The 20,421-nt window shown below is 46.4% G+C and overlaps 1 long non-coding RNA gene across 1 annotated transcript in view; it reads left to right on the top strand.

Moving 5' to 3' along the window:
- The window catches only part of LOC108394831 (uncharacterized), a 34,593-nt gene extending 18,798 nt beyond the window's left edge, over positions 1-15,795 (top strand). Inside the window, exon 4 of the long non-coding RNA XR_012133174.1 lies at positions 11,298-15,795. This is a non-coding gene — a long non-coding RNA (uncharacterized lncRNA). The remainder of the gene's footprint in view (positions 1-11,297) is intronic.
- The last annotated feature ends 4,626 nt before the right edge of the window (positions 15,796-20,421 follow it).

A 20,421-nucleotide genomic window follows, 5' to 3' on the forward strand; every position in this document is an offset into this window, starting at 1 on the left:
AATGCATATTTTCATATGAAGTTTATTTTTTTATGATTATAAAAGTGATAAATGCTGCCTGGTAATCATCTAGAAAATACAGAAGAGCAGACACCATTAACCCCATAAATGCCAAGCACAGTTGACATTTGGGTGCATTTCCTTCTGCTGGCTTGTTGTTGGTGTTTCCCTCCTTGTCTCTGTTTATGCAGCTGTACTTGCACTTATACATCATTTTCCCCCCTGCTTTATTTCACTTTCCATTACAATGTGAGCATTTGCCCCTGTTGCTAAAACTCCCCAGTGTCCAGCCAGAGGGGAGGCCTATCCACATGGTGGAACTGCCAGGGTCTGTGGCTATTCCATCTTCTACACAAAGGCACTTTCCCTCCAAGTTGCGGCTGTTCCTCAGCTACTGAACAGGAACCAGAACTAAGACAGTCATTCAGGGAAGGACATGCCCAGACTTGCTCAGGGTTCCAACTATACCAGAAGGTATTTCCTGCAGAATGCACACTGGCTTTGAACCCAGGAGGCAGCCCCAGGGAAAAAATCCAGACACAAAAGAAGTAAACTCTGCTGCGGTGAGATGGTGGGACTGCTCACTTTAAACCTCCAGAAGAGCAAAGAGCCATCCTAACTCACAGACACGTGCTGGTGAAGGGTGCCCAGCAACTGCCCGCCTGCCTGGACCCCGCAGTAAGCACTGTCGAGGTTGCCAGGAGCCTGGAGATTTAGACGAGAGGAGCTGACATGCATGGTGAGCGGCCCCCAGCACGGACCCCAGAGTGGACTCTCAGCCAGCTCCCTGTGTCCCATCGGCTTTGAAACAAAACATCTTTTCTGCACAAGTGCAGCAATGTGAGGACAAGCTGGGCATACTTGTTCACTTCTGTGTCCCCAGCATCTAGCACGTCCCGTGCCAGCACATGTTGTAGTGTTCAGTAGTATTTACTGAATGAGGACTCTCTACAAACTCCCTTAAATATTGGCCATTAGAACTCAGTCTGAGTTCATGAGCATTTTCTCAGGAAACAGCCAGTGCCTCAGGGGATTGTAGCAGCTTAGCAGTCACTCTTCCTGGGTGTGGGTCAGCCTGGACAGCCTGGTGGCCCTTCACTGACCTGCTCCCCATGGGGAGGTGGACATCACGCTGAGGGATGAAGAAGCAAGTGACCACTGATGAACTTCCCTATTTCAAAATTTTGCTTCCATGTATCTGTCTTCTTCAGACCTCTTCTTCATTTCTTATTATTTTATCTGCCTCTAATTTCCAAGACCGAGGACTCTAGTCTTATTATTGCTAAAAGTAAGTCATGCTAAGAGTTAAACCTATCTTCAGTGGGCAAACCTGTATACAATTTATATCATTTCAGTTTGGGGAAAATGCAATGACAGCTGTGACTGTAAAAGGATACTTTGGACCACATGTACTCTCGTAAGTCAGGTGTTGCTTGTAGAATTGTATGGGCATTTGGACCAGTCAAGAGTTTGTTCTGGAATCTCCCCTACCCAGGAGACAGGGAGGCAAAGGGGTCTTCCTGCAGTGTAAAAATATTCTCTTTACAATAAGAAAATGACATAAGGATGACATAAATATAAAATAATATAATATAAATACAAAATGATATAATATGCATGATATATATAGATATGCATATCCTTGTGAGTAAGGAAATTATAACCAAACTCTAAAATGGAAACTTCATCATTGCCAGTCTTCATTATCATCGGCATCATCACTATCATCTGTGAGGCTGACAGGCACACAGCTCTTACTAGGCCCCTGGCACTGTGCTAAGCAACGTGCGTCTTCTCATGGAATCCTCCAACAGCTTTACAAGGAAGGTTCTTTATAATAATGAGGAAATGAGGCCGGACATATCCAGCAACTCACGCAAGGTGATACAGAAGTGGCAAGGCAGGGACCCGCCATCAGACAGTCTTTCTCCAGGATCTGGACACCTAACTACTCATTGTTATAGGAAGACAGAGGCAAGATGGACAGGATTCCAGGACTTGGGCTTAAGTTCCTGGCAAAGCAGGTGGGACCGTGTCTCTTAAAGTTGCCCAGATCCTTGCCTCTCTTATTCTCCATGGCAGCCCCAGGCAGTACAGTGCACACTCCAGACCCTCACAAGATAGCTGTCGCGTGGACACTTGAATGACCCAGTTCTTAAGTATATTTCACACTGTGAACTTTCCCACGTTGTTTTCAAATATTCAATTCAGGCTTCCTGAGCTGTACTTGGGAGGTTGCCCTTGTGATGTCTGTGCTCCCATTCATAGAGATAAAACTCTAATTCTGCCTTCCTTGTCAGCCTGAGAGTGGGTGAGCTGGAGAGGGTATTCAAATTCCCCTCCCAGTCATACAAACTCACAAAACACAAGAGTAGCCATTAACAAAGGTGTGCTTGGCTTGGCAGGCACAAGATCAGCTTAAAGGGCAGGTGTGGTGGTACAGAAGAAATGCAGTCAGGTGTAGCCATGACAGGTGGGAAGCTATGACAGGTGACACATGCTTTGAGATAATGGTACACATGGTTATATTTACCAGTCTCTATAGCAGCTAGGGATGGCCATGGAAATGTGAATTGAACTTGCTGAGTGGCACTTCTTGGCATGAGGAGAATAGAAGTGGACTGGTACTCTTTACCTCTTTTCCCCATTCTCCATTTACTACAGGGAACACAGACATGATGGCAGGAGTTCCAGCAGCAATCTTGAAGCCATAAGCAAAAAGCTAGCAGAACCACTGAGCAATAGCCAAACAACTATCTGTCCCTAGATTTCTCATTATGTTAGAAAAATAAATACTTATGTAGTTAAGCCATTTAGGTCAGGTCTGTTACTAGCAGCTGAACCCAATCCCTAACTGACACACCCTCTGCAGTGGGCAGCCTCTGCAATGGCCCCTATCTGATGATGGCTCATCATCTCTTCCTGGGAGGCTTTATGAAGTTAGAATACTACTTAATAATGCCCAACATTTTTCTTTGGGTCTAAAAGTAAAAAAAAATTTATTTACTACTATGCTCAGCTAAATTACACATTATGATGTGTTAAAGCCAGAAACCACCTCTTGGTGTTGACACTGTTGTGGAATTCTTCTCTGTGAGTCTGCACTGGACTTACTGACTTGGTTCTAAGAATATGGCAGAAGTGATGGGATGTCACTTTGGTGACTAAAGTATAAAAAGGCTGTGGCTGCTGTCTTGCATCTCTTACACTACCTTCCATGTCGTGGGGAAGCCCTATAGAGAAGCATGTGATTAGAGACCAAAGCCTAACTGGAAGCAGACACCACCAGTCCCAGCTGAGCGTTCAGATGAGACCACAGCCCTGGCCAATGACTTTACTACAGTCTACGAGAGGTCTTGATGTACAGCTAAGCCATGTCGAGATTTCCGACCCACAAAAACTGTGATAGTGTTTATCGTCTTAAGCCTGTTTTAGATGACTAATGCATCCTCCAAACAACACTTTTCTTGGGTTAATGCTCAAGGTAGTGTCAATTCTCTAAGTCTTCAATTGTATGTCTTACCCTACACCATCTTCAATGAAATATTGATGCCTGAATAGAATGCTTGGCATAGAGCCTGGCACATAGTAGGAGCTCAAAAGATGAATGAGTGAATGCATGAATGACAGAGACTGTGTCTTGCTGAGTGTGATCTATGGCACCCAGACCCTCAACAAATATTGCACAAAGTCCACCAGTAAAGCCAGGGGACATTAACAAAGTGCATCAGATCAGCCTATCATAATTAGATCATTTGTAATTTTACTTCGATTGACACTTCTAGACTCAGCTCTGTGATTTACTGAGGGCAGATTCCTGCTGGGAGGCCTTATTAAGTTAAAGAGCATTTAACAGCTCCCAACATTCATCATTGGGTCTAAAAGTAAACAAAAGTTTTCTTTATTAGTGTGCTCAACTGAATAACACAGTAATAGGATATGTTCAGGCCAGAAGTTACACGTCAAATGAACAGACTGACAGCAAATGCAGAAACTCACCAATTTCCCTACTGGTTTATGAACTGATGCAGAAGTAAGAGCTGATGGCAGAATCAGCTTCAGGGGTCATGGAAAGTATGTTTGCAGCTGTCTGAGAGATACTGAGGGATCATTCTTTGCCGTCTAGTGCAGACAAGACTCTTATTTTAGTCTGTCCAGTTTTCCATTTCATTTTCCAAGACATTTAAATGGTGGCCCGAGGCGAACTATAAAACCCATAGTGTGTGTTAGTTTAAAGCAAGTCTGCTTAAAAGCTTTGTGCCAACGTGTGCTTGTTTGCCAATTCTACTTTCATATTAAAAGGGTCAGCAAGAAAGGATTTTACTAATTAGAGATAGAAAGGGTGTTTCTATCTGCCCTGGTGGGGCAGCCATGGGTAGACGAGGGTTTGCAAGGAGAAGGTGCAATTGAAGAGAGGGTAGCTCCATGCCTGACCCTACTGCAGCCCCCACCCCAGGAAAGGCAAGGAGGGCATGCTAGATGCTTATGGGCAACATCTGCAGCATTTCCATACAGTGCAGAGACAATGCCCTCAGGAGTTATTTACATGGCAAAGACAATATTTCTTACTCTGCTCTCTCAATCTAGTCTTAAATTTTTTTCAATCTGTCTGGGCTTTTTATATGATCGCCTTCAGTGCATTGATGAATGGTTGTCCTTAGGGTCTTGCTGAGGGCTCAAAGGCCATCCATCACCGAGGCGCGGGCTTCCTCTGGGGCTCATTTGGGTAGCATTTGATTCCCTCCATGCCCACGCTCCCCCACCCCCTCCGTCCTTATAGGTCCATAGTACGGGGCTCCCATTCTTTGCACAGCAACATGCCCTGTATTTCTTGGAAAGAATTTTATCTGAAGTAGCAGCACCTTGGAAACATAATGGACTATGCTACTGGCCTCAGAGGAGAAGGGAAGCTTGCAACCTTCCTCAAGAACATGGTTAACATTGAGAAATAATCTTTTAAATTAGGTTTCTGGTGGAAGACAGCATGCTCGGGGGCCAGGCTTATGAGGGGAGGAAAACACCGACATCTCCCTACCAGCTCCCTTGCTAGAGCAGAGAAATTCTTCAGTCACAGGGCTGCTCAGTTCCTGGCTGTGAGCAGTCTTGCCATGGTGCATTTCCAGTCTCCTCACTCACCAGCCAGAAGGACCGCCCCTTCTCATGGTGTGTCAGTTCCCTTACCTGACAGCCTCATTGCTCAGCCAACCAAAGGAAAACTCCCCAGGCTCCCCGTGCACGAAGGTTCTTCCATCACGGAAGCCACATGCTTCCCTCAAAAGACACTCCTGGGTTCTCACGGCTTCCCCAGGCCAAGGCGCTGTACCTGGGAAATGGCAGTCCCCATAGTTGGACAGAAGCCGGGGAAAGCCTGTGTGAGAACCAGCCAGAAAAAAAATGGCTAACAAAAATTACATGCACATGTACCCACATACACATGCCAGAAAATAGCACGTTGGAAAGGATGTAGAGAAATTGAACCCTCATGCACCATTGGTGGGAATGTGAAATGATGCAGCCACTATGGAAAACTACATGGCAGTTCCTCAAAATATTAAGAACTACCATATGATCCAGCAATCCCATTTCTGAGTATTTATCTAAAAGAGCTCAAAACAGGGTACTTAGAGAGACAGGTGTACAGCTATGTTCATGGCAGCAATATTCACAATAGCCAAGGTGGAAGCAAAACCCGTGTCCGTAACAAATGAATGTATAAACAAAGTGTGATGTATACATTCAGTGGGATGTTATTCATCCTCAAAAAGGAAACAAAATTATGACACATGCTACAATGTGGGAGAACCTTGAAGACTTATCCTAAGTGAAATAAACTGACACAAAAGGACAAACCCTGTGTGATTCCACCTACAGTGAGTGCTCAGATTCATAGAGGCAGAAAGTAGAAGGGTGGGTGCCAGGGCCTGGGGTGGGGGCAGTGGGGACTTAGAGTTCAACACTTACAGAGTTTCAGTTTGAGATGATGAGAGGAGTTCTAGAGGTGCGTGGTGGTGATGTTGCACAGCATTATGAACATATTTAATACCCCTGAGCCGTATTTAAAAATGGTTAAGATGGTGTCTTGCCAGAGGGTTTCAGCCCAAGGCAAGTTCACTATGGATTCAGTGAGACCAAGAAATGACAATGGAACATACTTGGAAAGAAAGGGTTTATTACCTGGCTTTATTCACCTGGTGGTAGGTTGAGCACTGAAGGTCGCCTGCATCCAGCAGCCTGCAGGTCCGTAATCCCCCTCCATCTGCCTCCGCCCAGAGCACTGGGCAGAGCTCTTTATCTAGTGACTCAGCCAATAACAGCTCATTGCCTACGGGTGTGGGAGCAGTAGCCTAGCAGCAGGCCGTTTACATCATCAAGTAGTTTAGAGCCAGGTGAGGATCCTGGCCATAGGACAGAGAGTTGTAAGAAGATACACCTGGCCTTGATGTGGCAGGCGGACTGGAGCTCTGGAGGATGCTCGAGGCAGGAGCAGCAGCTGGTGGGGGCAACTGACAGGAGAGAAGAACTTCCATTTTCCCCACAGATGGCTAAGTCTGTTTTGTATATTTTATCACAATCAAAAAAATGTTTTTACTCAAAAAAAGATAAAAAGAGAAATCAGGTCAGGTACTGAGTATTCCAAGAAGAATGTGAGACACTGAGCAGGCCCCACAATTGACCCTTAGCTGAAACCTGATTGCATCTGTCAGAGCTGCTTTGGTGGAGCTGGCCACAAAGGCATCTGGGTCAGCCCTGGTGCCACCTGGAGGAGCATGTTCAGGCTCTGCCCACTTTGGTGCCTGAATATCATTCAGCCGCACTTGTTCCCAGATCCAGAATACTCCAATGTACTCAAGAATGAGTTTCTAGATACCGCATCTCCAAGTACGTAAACTGAAATCCAAAACTACATCCAAGATCTGTGTCTTGCCAATGGGTTTCAGCCCCGGGCAAGTTCGCTATGGATTCAGTGGAACCAAAGAAACTGAAAGGAAAACATTCTTTGGGGTGAAAGGGCTATACCCAACTTTATTTCCAGGTGGCAGGTCAGTCACTAGAATCCCATTCACTCAGAGCAAGTCTGCATGCAGCAAGCCAGTCTCTGCCTCTGGGCCCCTCTGTCCACACAGCCGTCTTCCGGCCTCTCTGCACAGTTGTCCTACACAGCTGTCCTCTGGGCCTCTGTCCTCGGTGCTGCCACCACTCCAGCCTCTGCTCTGCTCTCCTGCAGCCTTGCTGCCCTGCCACCATGTTGTGCCCAGAGCACTGGGCAGAGCTCTTTATAAGAGTCAACAGCCATGTACTGCCCACAGGTGTGCAGTGAGCTAGTCAACCAGGGCCAGGTGAGAATCCTGGCCACAGGAACTCTCATTTTATCCACAATCTGACATGAAAGTATGTCTCCCTGAACTACTTCTTGGCAATGTGGTAGTCATCGACTTAGGACAAAGTTCCATTCCTGTAATTAATCTGAAGTAGTTAACTAGTTAACTCTCAGTCCTATGGAAAACTAGAAGGTCATGAGTTTTCTCACTGGAAGAGAAGTGAGCGGTCCAGGCCGCTCACTTCCTGGGTGGTGAAGCTGAGCCCAGCTTGCTTAGGGTGACTCTGCCTGCCCATTTACACTGGGTTCTGCTCAGCTGTTGACTTGATTGTGACATGTGAACTTGGATTCATTTGTCCTCAGCATGGGGCTGGCACGGACACAGAGCAGTTCAAAGCCAGCACCATTTACAGACCCAGGCAGCCCCGTGGAGCAATTTCCCGTGCTGTGTGATGGGCTCAGTGTGTGTAGGGAAGCCAGCCACCCAGGCAGGGGCTGAGTCTCTTTCCTAAGAATCACGGAGCCTTGCACCCTTCTGTCTTTCAAAATATTGATTTCTCCTCCTAAGGGTTTTGTGACTTAGCATATCCTGCACCCTAGAGCCAGAAATTCTTGCCATGGGACAAACCTCCCTCTCCCCAGCACTTTCTCTAAGTCAGGTTCAGTTTGCAGTGATGAAATTGTGTACCTTGGAGGCTGTCAGCAAACCTACCCAATGACATGACCACCACTGTCACCCTCCACACGGCTGTGTCCCCCTCTTGCAAGCCATGATCCCACCTGCTCCCCACTCCTTCTCAGGCCTCACTCCCCAAGTTTTCCTCTGATTCTTTCAACAATTCCCGAACCTCCCCATAAATTCTCTTTCTTACATCACCTCCACTTTTCTGAGTTTTTCTTGCTACCAAAAAGGCCTAGCAAATATGATACCTGACACCCCTCCCCAAGCCACCCAGAGACTGCACGTCATTTCAGTTTTTTGCAGACATGCACGGGACAGAGACATGAACACTTTCCCACAGTGGCAGGGAATGACTGACGTTTTAACCCTGGGGGTCAACTTTGTGATGACATTTTAAGATCTCAAAGCCACTCCTATTTGGGAAATGCGAATTAGCATTTCTGTAGTTCAAGCCCCATTGAGAATATGGGGATAAGAACAAGCCCATTAGTTTTGTGATAGCAGCTAAACTAGAAATGGAAAATGCATCACACATGGTGCAGCTGAGGATGGGAACACTGATCTGGCCCTGCTGTCAGCACCCTGTGTGGCCCTGAGCTACTCACTGCCCTCACCTTCCTCTCTCACAGTGAAAATGCCCTCTCAGGACAACAGCCATTTGCTGCTTGCCTAGAAGGTGTTAGGCACCACGGGAGCCAAGGGCAGGGGCTGTGAATCACAGAGGACCTGCTGCAATTTCAAAGGCATGTGAGATCTGACAGGCAATGCCACGCCATGTGTCAAAGGCTTCAAACAAGCCCAGAGAAGAGAGGGACCCATCCTACCAAGACTCTTGCCAGGGTTTCAATGTGCAAACCCAGAGGCAGGGCCTGCAGATATCCAGGAACCTCTCCATGTCACTTTAACATCTGTAAGGGTTTGGGCTTATCCCACAAGAAAAGTATGGAGGGAACACAGAACCCCATCCGCAGAAACCATCTGTGAAGGTAAAAGAGACTTTGATAGTTGATATGAGGAGGTGGAGGTCTGATGGGAGGAGAACAGAGAGTTGTTAGCACTAGGATGAGGGGAATGAAGAAGAAAGCCAGGAATGCGCACTCAGGCAGTGGCAAGTTCAAAGGGACACAGAGCTGGGTTACTTCTCCTTCGATGTAAGGACTACAATCAGATGGACCAGTTTCTTGGTAAGAGTGGCATCCATATTACATTGAAAGTAAACATAACCTGGAAAACTCAAACCCTGAGCCTTAGCCCAGACTGCTTTGATGGGTCCTTGGATAGAAACTCCAGCTTGCTTGGTCTGGTGAAATTAGTGGACATGTGCTTCTTAACACAGAAGGTCAGTATTAAGCAGAGAAATGAGTAAACATATCTGTAAACAAACACACTAATTTTTGGTGAGCAGTTCGTGTGTGTTTCATCTCTTAAAGGTTTGTAATATTGCAGAAATTTTGGTAAATGCAAGAGATTAGCCTGGTGATTATAAAAGATACTGAGTATTTGATTTTAAAATCTGAAGAGAAGTTGAGAGGTATAAAATGATTTGTCTAAGGTTGAACATAGATTGAGCATGCATTTGAAGTTTAATTTATTGGAGTTGCAAAAGTGTTTTAAATGCTTGGAAAGTTTTTACTTGTTATAGACGTTGGAAGTTGTGGATAAAATGAGAGTTCCTGTGGCCAGGATTCTCACCTGGCCCTGGTTGACTAGCTCACTGCACAGCTCTGGGCAATACATGGCTGTTGACTCTATAAAAAAGAGCTTCTCCCAGTGCTCTGGGCACGACACGGTGGCAGGGCTGCAAGGCTGCAGGAGAGCAGAGCAGAGGCTGGAGTGGTGGCAACACTGAGGACAGAGGCCCAGAGGACGGCTGTGCAGAGAGGCCTGGAGGTCGGCTGTGTGGACAGAGGGGCCCAGAGGCAGAGACTGGCTTGCTGCATACAGACTTGCTCTGAGTAAATGGGATTCTAGTGACTAACCTGCCACCTAGAACTAAAGTTGGGTATAACCCTTTCACCCCAAGAACGTTTTGCTGTCATTTTCTTTGGTCACATCGAATCCATAGCACACTTGCCCGGGGCTGAAACCCATTGGCAAGACAGAAGCACTCAAGACAAGAAATATATTAGATGGTAAATGCAGTTTAAAATATTTAGGGGATGTTATGAGTCAGTTATAAAAGTAGATTAGTAAGTAGAATAATATAATTTATAAGTTGAGCTCTAAAGCTTCAGGAAACTAGGTTTTTAAAAGTTTGATCATTGTAACATTCCTTTTTAAACCTTGCTCAATTGTCCTTGGTCTTCTCTGTGCCTCCCTCCAGCCTACCACCCTACTGGCCCACTGAAAACACCCAGTGGGTGAGAGATTTTATAAATGAGAGGGGCCTGGGGGGGCAAAAATAAAAAGTAGGAGAATGTGGAGTGAGGAATGCATTCTAGGCAAGGAGCATCCTGGAGTGAAGGAGGTCAAGTCCAGAGAGCAGGGAGGGGAACACAGAACTGGGTCCTTGTGAATGTCAGCAGCTGTCCTTGGCTAAAGTTTAGTTCAGTCAGGCTGAACTGGAATGATTTCAACTGGGGAGGGAGAGGGAGAGAGAGAAACCAGGTGAAGTTAGACCTACAGCTCTGTGCCCACCGGATCAAGGATTCACTCCAGACTCAGGACCGTCATGCTGGGTGGCCATGAGCAGGCCTCTTACCTATGGAGAAGCAGAGGGCCTCTGCAGGCTGCTGAGGGAGGAGAGTTGAAAGAAGACACACCTGGCCTCGATGTGGCAGGTGAACTGGAGCTCTGGAGGATTCTCGAGGCAGGAGCAACAGCTGGTGGGGGCAACTGACAGGAGAGAGAAGAGGGAAAGGCCATGTGGAGGTCCCAGCCCAGGTGCCTGAGAAACAAAGAGATGAAATAGGAATGTGGGAGGCAGGCGGAGATGCCCCAGGGCTCAATTCACTCTCCGTACAGTAAAGGGGAGGAGAAGGTCTCTGCTTAGCATGTGTCTTGGCAGGGCCAGTGACCCTGAAGAGCAGAGGCCCCACAGGTACACAGACATGGGTCTGAGCTGGGGTTACTTAAAGATGCAAGTCTAGGATTTGGACTGGAGGAGCCCCTGTGCAGTGTCAAAGCAGGGAGGAGGGGCTGAGGCTGGCTCTTTCACTGAGTGGGGGTAGAGGGGGACCAACGGACTCCGTGGAAATCATCTCCCACCCACCACTTAGTACTGAACACACATGGGCGGCTCCCCACTTCATATCTCCTGCCAACATGGTAACTGGGTGATTTTGTCCCCTTTTATAGGTAAGGCAACTGAGGCCTAAGAAACTACAATTCTTGCCCAAGGCCAGATGCTATTGGGCAGCAGCACTGGTGAAGACTTAAGTCCCTTGGACTCTACCACTAGGTTCTTCCTTCCAGGGCCTGGGCCTCCGGTCAAAAGGTTGGATCCCTCCCAGCCTTTAACATGATGTTTGCCCTCAGAACCAGTGAGGGAAGAGCTGAGTTTTGGGGTTCCTGGATTACTTGCAATTTCACAAAAACATGTGTTTTAGGTAACAGAACAAAGCAAACTATTTTCAGAGAACAGCAAAACTAGGCAATCCAGGGAGGTATAAAAGGTGGGAAGCCTTGAGCCAGTCTGCGAAGGCTTTGTGATCGCTCTGCATGGAACGGGCTGGAGACAAACCCGGTGGTGGGGGCCCAGGCTGAGGCCCATGGAGCTCTGGCCGGCCGCTGGCCAAGGCAGCCCTGAGTCATGTCCTTAGACAATAGGCCCAAAAGCTGCTGCTGTGCGATTAACTTCCCTCTCACCTGCTTTTTGTTCTCAAATGAAAATCGGTACCATAGTAATGAACAAAGAGGCTTGGCAAAGCACAGGAAGTCCCTGGGATCTTTGTTTCTCCTCCCAAATCTGCCAATATGCAAATAATGGTCCCCAGGGCCTCAGTGCACTCCCCGTAAACTAAAGATACCACCAGTCACTCAAACTTCCACATGGGGGTGTGAGACGTCTGAGGGGAAGTTTGCCCATTAAACTCCTGTATAAACACATCAAAGTGTAGTGGAGAAGGTATTTTGTCACCCCAAATGCAGCACCTTCTTCATACTCTAGAGTTTTGCCAACTGTGGCCTGCAGTGGCCATGGTCCAGTTTGATGGGAGGTGACAGGAAGCGGCATGGGTCTCATCCAGGCCAAGCTTTTTGGGGTTTCTCCTCTCTCTTCTGCTAAGTGGGTGCAGAGACCACCAAGGCCCGGGAGGATGGCACCATGAGATGGAAGGAGCCAGGGTGTCTGAATCTCTAGGGAAAGGAGAGGGCCTGACAACTAGCAGTGATGTGGCTGAATCATCCCCGGAGCATTAAGCCATTGGCGTGCTGGGGTTTATTTGTATAGCTGCTGGCATTACTCTATCCGATATAGCTTTGTGTCTGCAAATGTATTTATACATATGTGTGGTATGTGCACTGTTTTAAGAAACTCGGAGATACCAACATAGGCTTTTTTTAAGTTCAGGCCATCTGCATCACAGATGGGTTCCTCCATGTACCGAGGATTTGCTGCAGGATAGCCCTCCCCCAGTGTAATTAAACTATTATTCTGCTTACAAAAAGCTAATTTCCATACAGCTTGAGGACACATGGCGTCATGAATGTGTATGCTGATTGGCACAGAAGACAGGGAGGCCCCAGCTCTTGGAGTCCCTGAAAGCCTCTCCCTTGTCCCCTGACTTCAGGGTGACAAGTCCAGGGAGGGTTTCTTTGCAACCATTGCTGGGCTTCCCAACCCACAATCTGATCTGATACGTGGTTGTACCCCCAAGAGGCTTTTTCTTAGGGGCCCAGTAGCATGAGTGATGTTTCCAAAATAGAGTCATTAAAAATAGCCAAGTATGGATTTGAGTTACAAGGGGAACATTTCTTGTTGGTGAACAAAGAAGTCAAGGTTCCCAGGATTTTCCTTAGAAGAGGACACTGAGGGCCCAGTGCAGAGCTCAGGCCTCAGCAGGCTGGGGCCTTGGAGCTGAGGCTGGGAGAGGGTGGAATGGGGCCTGGCTGAGTAGCCAGAGATTGGAGGCTGCTGGGAGGGAAGAGGCACAGAGGAAAAGAGAATCTGAAAACGATACTTGCAGCAAAGTTACACTAAAGCAGTAAAGGGTAAATTGTATGAATACCCAAGGGAATCAAGTGGGATAAATCCGAGAAGGAAAAATCAATCCTAAAAACTGCAGCACCTTCAAATCCATTAGTCATTGCTGTAAAAAGTCAGAATGGCATGATAGGATTTTTAAATATTTTTTATCTATCAAACAAACAAAATGGTTGAGTGTAGGCAATGACTGGGATTAAAGGCAGAGCTGTGGCTCAGTTCCAAACATTCTGCTACAAGATCTAGGCCTGATGACAGACCAACAGGGACTCCTTGTCACAGAGACGTCCCTGACAGCCTGCAGGCTCAGCCCCACATGGCTCCACTGGCTGCAGAGCCCCATTCTGTCTGCAGTCCTCTCCAGAGAACTTGAGGAACAATGTGGTGAGGAAGACATTTAATCGACTAAGGAATCCCAGACCATAGATATGATGCCAAGCAAATCTGAGGAATATTAAAACATTCAGCCCCTCACCATGTTTAATTGCAGAATCACCAAAGCAAGGATATGAATGTGCAGCCAAGAGAGTAGGAGAAGAGAGTTTTGTCTGCACCCAGGGTCTACATCAGCATTGCTGAGCTTCCTGAACATGGATATTCACATCCCCTGAGGACCATGGCAAAAAGCAGATTCTGATTCCGTAGGTCTGGCGTGATGCCTGGCATGCCGCATGGCCTCCAAGCTCCCTGGCGATGCCGTTACCACTGGTTCAAGGACTGCACCTTGAGCAGCAAGGGTCTAGAGAAATTCAGGGAGTAAAGGATTATGGCTATAGAGGCACAGCTTCGCTTCTGATCTGAGACTTGGGACGTGCGGAGAAACTGACATCAGCAGAACTCTCTCATATCGCTGAGACGGTCAGGGGTTAAACATGCACACGTGATCACACACATGAGCAACCTACTCAAAGCCCGTGCTACAGGTTTTTATTTTCTATTCATACCTTACATCACATGGGTAATACATTCAGTCTGGAACCGAACATTAATTCTTGAAGTTTCTTTTTGAGTCTCAGTCACAGGAGTAACTTTTAAAAGCAAACATCGAAAATATATTCTGATATCCAGGCATATATGACAACCCAGACTTGACACGACTAACCTCAGCAGATGGATATCAGGGTTCTTAACTGATGTTAACACCCTATCTGGCACTTGAGTCCTCATAGCCTGAGACCCCAAAAAGAGTGTGATTGTCTTGTTCTTCATAAACCTGACAGCTGTTGAGTGCCAGCAACATGAAGTGTACCAGACACTATGGAGGGGAGGACTCAAGGACATTGAGTCCAGCAGGTCCCAAGACACCCGCCTTTAATCACTCACGGTTCACTTGCTACCTTGAATTACCTTGGAACTTAGACGGAGGGGCTATTGGCTTTGTTCTCTGCCCCCCGATTGTATCGTATAATCTTTAAACTGAAAAGACTTCCAATGAAAATATAATTAATAAGTAAGGAAAGTTAACAGTGCCATTTCTTTGAATATCTGCTTTGTATAGAATGTCAATTACATTGTGACTCCTCTACCAAACAGTTAATCCATACTCTCAGTGCCACAAAGCAGAGCGTGTGGCCAAGCAGGAGCCCTTGCCAGAAAAAGGCAGGAAAGGAGCAGATGCCTGCTCGTAGAATCACCTGGGCTGTGGTTGAGGTTGGGACCGTGGAATCACTTGGGAAGTGGGAATTGCTGGGCTGTATCCAGGGAGAAACACCACGGTGCCCTGTCGGACCAACATGGGCTCAAATTCCCCAGTTACCATTTAAGAGCTGCCTGACCTTCGGCTAGCCATCTGACCTTGCTCAGCCTCCTATCTGCATCCTTGGGTATAACCGGGATGGAATGAGATACGGTATATAAAGGGCCAGCACATTACAAGCTCCCCTTCCCCATGGCAGTGGAATGTGCTGCTGCCCACAAGTCTGTCTGCTCTCAGAAGAGTTTTTTTTTTACTTGTTTGCAAATTAACTCTCTCCTTTGAAGCCTGTTGTTGCAAGATAAGGGAACTGTCTCACCCCACCCCACCCCTGATTCTTTCTGATTCTCATAACCTTTCTCACACAGGTGGGGAGACTAATTTCTGTACCCAACGTTACATCAATGACGTTATTTTATTCAATGTTTTCTTTTATGGTGCTTTTGGAATCCTCATTAAGAAATCTGCTTTGCCAAGCCCATGAAGATATTCTCCAATGTTTTCTTCTTTTAGATCTTTTTGTTTAATTTTTTCTACTTTCACATTAAAGTCTGCCACCCATCTGGAACTGATTTTTAGCAACATTATTGTATTAAATATTAATTTGATGTTTGTATACAATTTTAATGTTTACTTGGTAGCATTTGTCACATTTTTGTTTTTAAATGAGAAACAAAGAATTTAAAAAGTACTATTTCCTGGGTGGAAAAAACATTATAAATCCTAAAATTTTAACATTGTTCTATTTTAACTTGAGGAGAGTTGGAATATCAGAAACCGTGGTTTCCATTTTGTAAGGGCAAAAAAAAAAATCAATTTGCCGTAAGTATTCATTATAAACTCAGAGAAAGAATGTTTATATGTAGTAAATGAATCGTGATGACTAAGATACTCAGACTGTTTTAAAGAAAGATTCATTCACTCATTCAACAATACTTTACTGATATTTATGTTATACATCTCCATTTGCAATAAATATATTTATATAAAATAGTTATACTTGTTAGCTATATTCATTATATTTGTATGTGTTTATGTATTTATCACTGTTTATTATATGAAATACATTTATATCGATGTGCTTGTGAACATATATGATTTGCTTGGATGAAACTGGGGAAATTCCAATGAAGAGCTCAGCAGAACCACTGAATGAAGACATCATGGGAAGGTTAAGTGACGCTGTTCGGGTGCAATAGCAAACTTTAATCATTGCTTCTTGAACATTGTTGTTATTTCAAAGCAGTGTCTCTTAGGTCACAGATGTGACTCCATGTACACCAGAGAGAAGTTCAAGCTTCCTCTAGTATTAAGGAACCTGGCATTTGCCGTGTAGCTGCTACCTCTCCAGTGCAGCATCCTGAGCCAGAACTGGATGGCAACAGAGACCGGTTTAGGCAGATGTGGCAAAGCACAGTTTCTCCTGCTGGGAACCGACTTCAGATAGGACCAAGCCACTAAGCGGCGGAAGCAGTTTATTTATCCTTCTCTTGGCTATGAAGACAAGTGAAATTGTGAAGTAACCTGACAGTCTTAGGTAAAAACTAAAATTATCTGCTGTCCTGTTTATAGCACCACAAATTACTTTTGATTTCAAGCTGTAAATGCTAATATTGGTGATCCTGGCAGGTCCCCATTAAAGCAAAAAATGCACTGCCTGAGGGAAGGGTCAGGCCAGGGGGTTCACATGAGCCAGCACAGCTTCTGGCTGAATTCTGGCGGGCTTGAGACACAGCTGCTAGGCTATTCTGAAATATGTTCACATTTGTCTATTCTCCTGCCCAGATAAGAGGACTAACCTAATCACACACCCACACGGCCTGCGGACTCTATCTGAGAGGACCTATGTTTCCCCAGAGCACTTTACCTGTAGCTCCTGGGTAAGACTCATGACCCAAAAAGCTGTCATTGAACTTGAACATCATTTTTGAACTGGAAAATTTTTTTCAGAGCCAGTGTTACTGATGACTGAATCAAGCTCATTGGAATGCCAGTGTGGGACACACAGGCTGCATGACTCAGGAAAGAGTCATGCCCACCTGGGGGCACAAGGCACTATTTAGCTCAATTGTGTCTATATCAAAAGCATCTAATTCATACCCAGCTTACATTTAATTCTAGTGGAGTCTAAGCTACTCTGCCCTATAATAATTGACCTGTATGATTTATTTGCTTATCTGCTTATGATTTGCTTTATTCTGAACACCCAGTTCGGAAAAAAACTGAAGGCTTAGCTCAGGGGAGGGACACTTTCCGGACACAGCTGTCCCCACTGGCCCATCCCAAGTTTCCAATCATGTTAGAAGGACAAAGAGCCGGTCCCCAGCCCCCTTTTACATAGTATTTCAGGGCCCTAATATCACCATTCTTTGCTGCTTTTTAGCAGGTGTGGTCCGAAACACAGCCAGCCCCACCAGGGGTCAACCCTAACACACAGGGGAATTTCCCCCTGCTCTTTAGATTTGTGTCAGTGGAAAGACCCCGCTCTGCCCCGCAAGCCTTTCATAGTCTCCAGGACCCCCCACTGCTCACCAGAGAAGATATTAGATTTCTCTTCTGTAATGGGACTCTTACCAGCAGAAAATTCTCCGGTTAAAATTCCAGAAGTGTGAAAATGTTAAGACTGCAGTAGTGAATTCAGCCCTCAAATTCCTTTCCATGGGGCTTGAGAAAGAGATGTTAATTCTCAGTGCTACTCCAAGAACTTCCCCATTCAAATGTTCATCCTGAGCTTTCATTAGAGGAGCTAGGTTTGAAAAAATGTCCAGCAAAGGATATGGGAACTGCCACAATGACCAAAACTGTGGTCCAAACCCTCCCAAATATGATACAGAATCTGACTTGATTCTTTTTGATGGGGAGGGGCAAATATCTTGGAAATGAGAGAATGGAAGAGGCAGGCTCTGTATGTCCAACTGGTGTTCAAGTTTTCACTTCCATGGCTTTGGCAACACAAGATGGCATTAGTGCAGATAGCCACATGGTGCCTGGGCAGATAATGCAAGTGTGGGAGCTCACAGAGGACAGAGGGTCATATTTCACAGCCCCTTTGCTTCTCGTGGCCAGGCTACCTGAAGGCCATGGCTGGCTGGCCGGCTGCCTTGTTCATCTCTCTGGTCCTTTGCTAAGTCACAGCCCATTTCAACACATAGAATGAAGGGAGAAACATCAGCAGATCATTTTTCCGGCATTGATCATCCAACGTCTAATTGTGGTTGTGCTGATTTTATTGCTCTTGGCAAAATCTTGTCCTTCCTGCAGTGCAGCCGAAATGCAAGGCTGTATCACTTGCCATGGAAAACACCACCCATTACACGTCAGACACAAAGGAAATAAAAATCGCTGACACTCTGTTTTGCAAGGACAAATTAATTTGCCCCAGAAACGGCACATGTGCCACCGAGCTCATTAAAAGTACTGTGAGGTTATCAGGGAAAATTAATACAAGCTGTTGGTTATCAGCTGCATCATTTCAGCTCACAAAGGCAAGTCCTGGTTGTCAGTTTGCTGCTGGGGGCAAGGACAGGCGTTAACAAAGAAAGTCACATTCAATTAGAAACCATCACCAGGGCTGGCATTTGTGGTTATTCTGCACAGATCAGCTTGAAGAACAACCACACTGCTTTTTTGGCCTGAACTTGAAAGCAAAGTCACTTTGGGCAACAACGGGAATCAAGTTCCTTCTCCAACATGCTGATGAGAAGGAAGAGCCATTTGCCTGGAAGGCTTGGGAACTGAGGTGCCTGGTCCTCACAAGCTCAGGAGATACAGGATTGAATCCTTATTTTCGAAGTGTCTGAAAATACTCATTTGCTGGTTGAATCTGCAAGGTGCCAGGGACACCATCCTATTGTCCGGTGCTTGGGGTCCCTCAATGCCTCTCCCCAGGCACGCAGGCACTGTTCTAATGCCTAGAACACTCACTGACAACTGCCACACTGACACTCGTGTTTCTGAAACAGCCATTCAACAAACCTTTACTGAGCAATCGCTTTGCGCACAAGCATCACTCGAGGCACTGGTGTAGAGAGAGAGCAAGAACACCAGAGAGGGAAATCATGTTCAGTAGAGATTCATTGCTCAACAAACTGCATTTGGTGTCCAACCTTCACAAATTGGGCATCTGGGCACCTGGGCGCTGGCTCATCTCCAAGTTAACTTCATCCATCGCTTTTCAGGAGGAGCCCGTTTTCCAGGCTTTCTGCCCAACCAGCTTCTACTCAAGCCCCTCTGTCTCCTTGGACCAACCCAGAACTGAGAGGAGGATAAGCTGCTCCACACAGTCGGCACCAGCTGGGGGCCTTTGCCAGTGTCCCTGTCTGTGCCCAGAGTTCTCTGCCTCCCGGGAATCTGAGCACATCATTTCTCGCCTACTCAAAAGTCACCTTCTCCTGGGTGAGCCCTCCCCTAGCCACCCCTCCTGAAAGTACATCATCCTCCTATTCTACTTGTTTCCCCCATTCCTGCTCTGCTGCTCACCTCTGGCCCTCCGCATGTGTGCCCTCTATACTTGACGTATGCAGCTCGTCCTGCCTCCAGACTGTCAGCTCCCTGGGAGTAGGGGTCTCCATCCATGACTGAAAAAGTATACACAGTAGGTGCTCAACTGATATTTGCTGAGTGCACGCATGAATGGATGAAAGCCTCCCTTATCTCCATTGATTTTCAACTCTGCCTCCTCTCTATTTAATGCACCCACTTGAAATTTCTTATCACAAGCATACAATGCTTTCATTCTGTTTCCTATTCCTTTTTATATAATAACAGGAGCAAACTGCGATAGGCTGTTCAAAAATTTCCATGAACATGGCTTGAAGGACATAACTGAAACTGGACTTTGATGGCCTAGGGGCGGCATGTCATGAACCATTTGTCAACCAGTTCATGAAAGAAACACTTTAGTCCCTATTGGAGGCCCCAATATATTAATGATCAGGGTTGTTTAAAGGCATTTATTTTTAAAGGTATATATTTTTAAAGGCATATGTAAAAGTCCAGAGGGTCTGCATCTGACTTAGCCTTGATTAGAGTTGACCTGTTAGTTGGTCCCTCCTGCTGGACCTTCATATCCTTGCAGAGAGAGGGGAGGGGAGATGTAATTCATCATAGCAGATCCCCATAGCATTTTGCACACAACTTTGTTTCAGTAAATATTTTTAAAAATGTGTATTTGAAATGAGTTGGCCAAGGGATTTGCTTCTTCGTCCTTCTGGGCTGTGAATCCAGGATCCACAGCCAGGATGGGTGGCTCGGTCCTGTAGCAGCCCTTGCTTTGTGCTGTGAGGCAATGAGAATGTCCCAGGCCTGGGGATGGAGACCCAGAAGCCGGTCACCTAACGGGCCTGAGAAGTAACTGGGAAGACCTGGAGACAAATGTCTCTCCGGCCTCCTGTACTGCAGCTGACCCCTCTTCCCAGTCCTGGAGTCCCACTCTCCCTGCGTTCATCCTGTCCCTCGCAATATGGTCTAATGGGGGCCATAGCCTTCACCCTGGCACTGCCTGGGTGGCACACCGCCAGCCCAACAGGGGTTTGCCTCTGGTCGGAGGCCCCTAGCCATGGAGGGTCACAGTGAGTCTGAAGGGG

Source organism: Manis javanica, chromosome 1, assembly GCF_040802235.1.
Source record: "Manis javanica isolate MJ-LG chromosome 1, MJ_LKY, whole genome shotgun sequence".
Classification (NCBI taxonomy): Eukaryota; Metazoa; Chordata; class Mammalia; order Pholidota; family Manidae; genus Manis; species Manis javanica.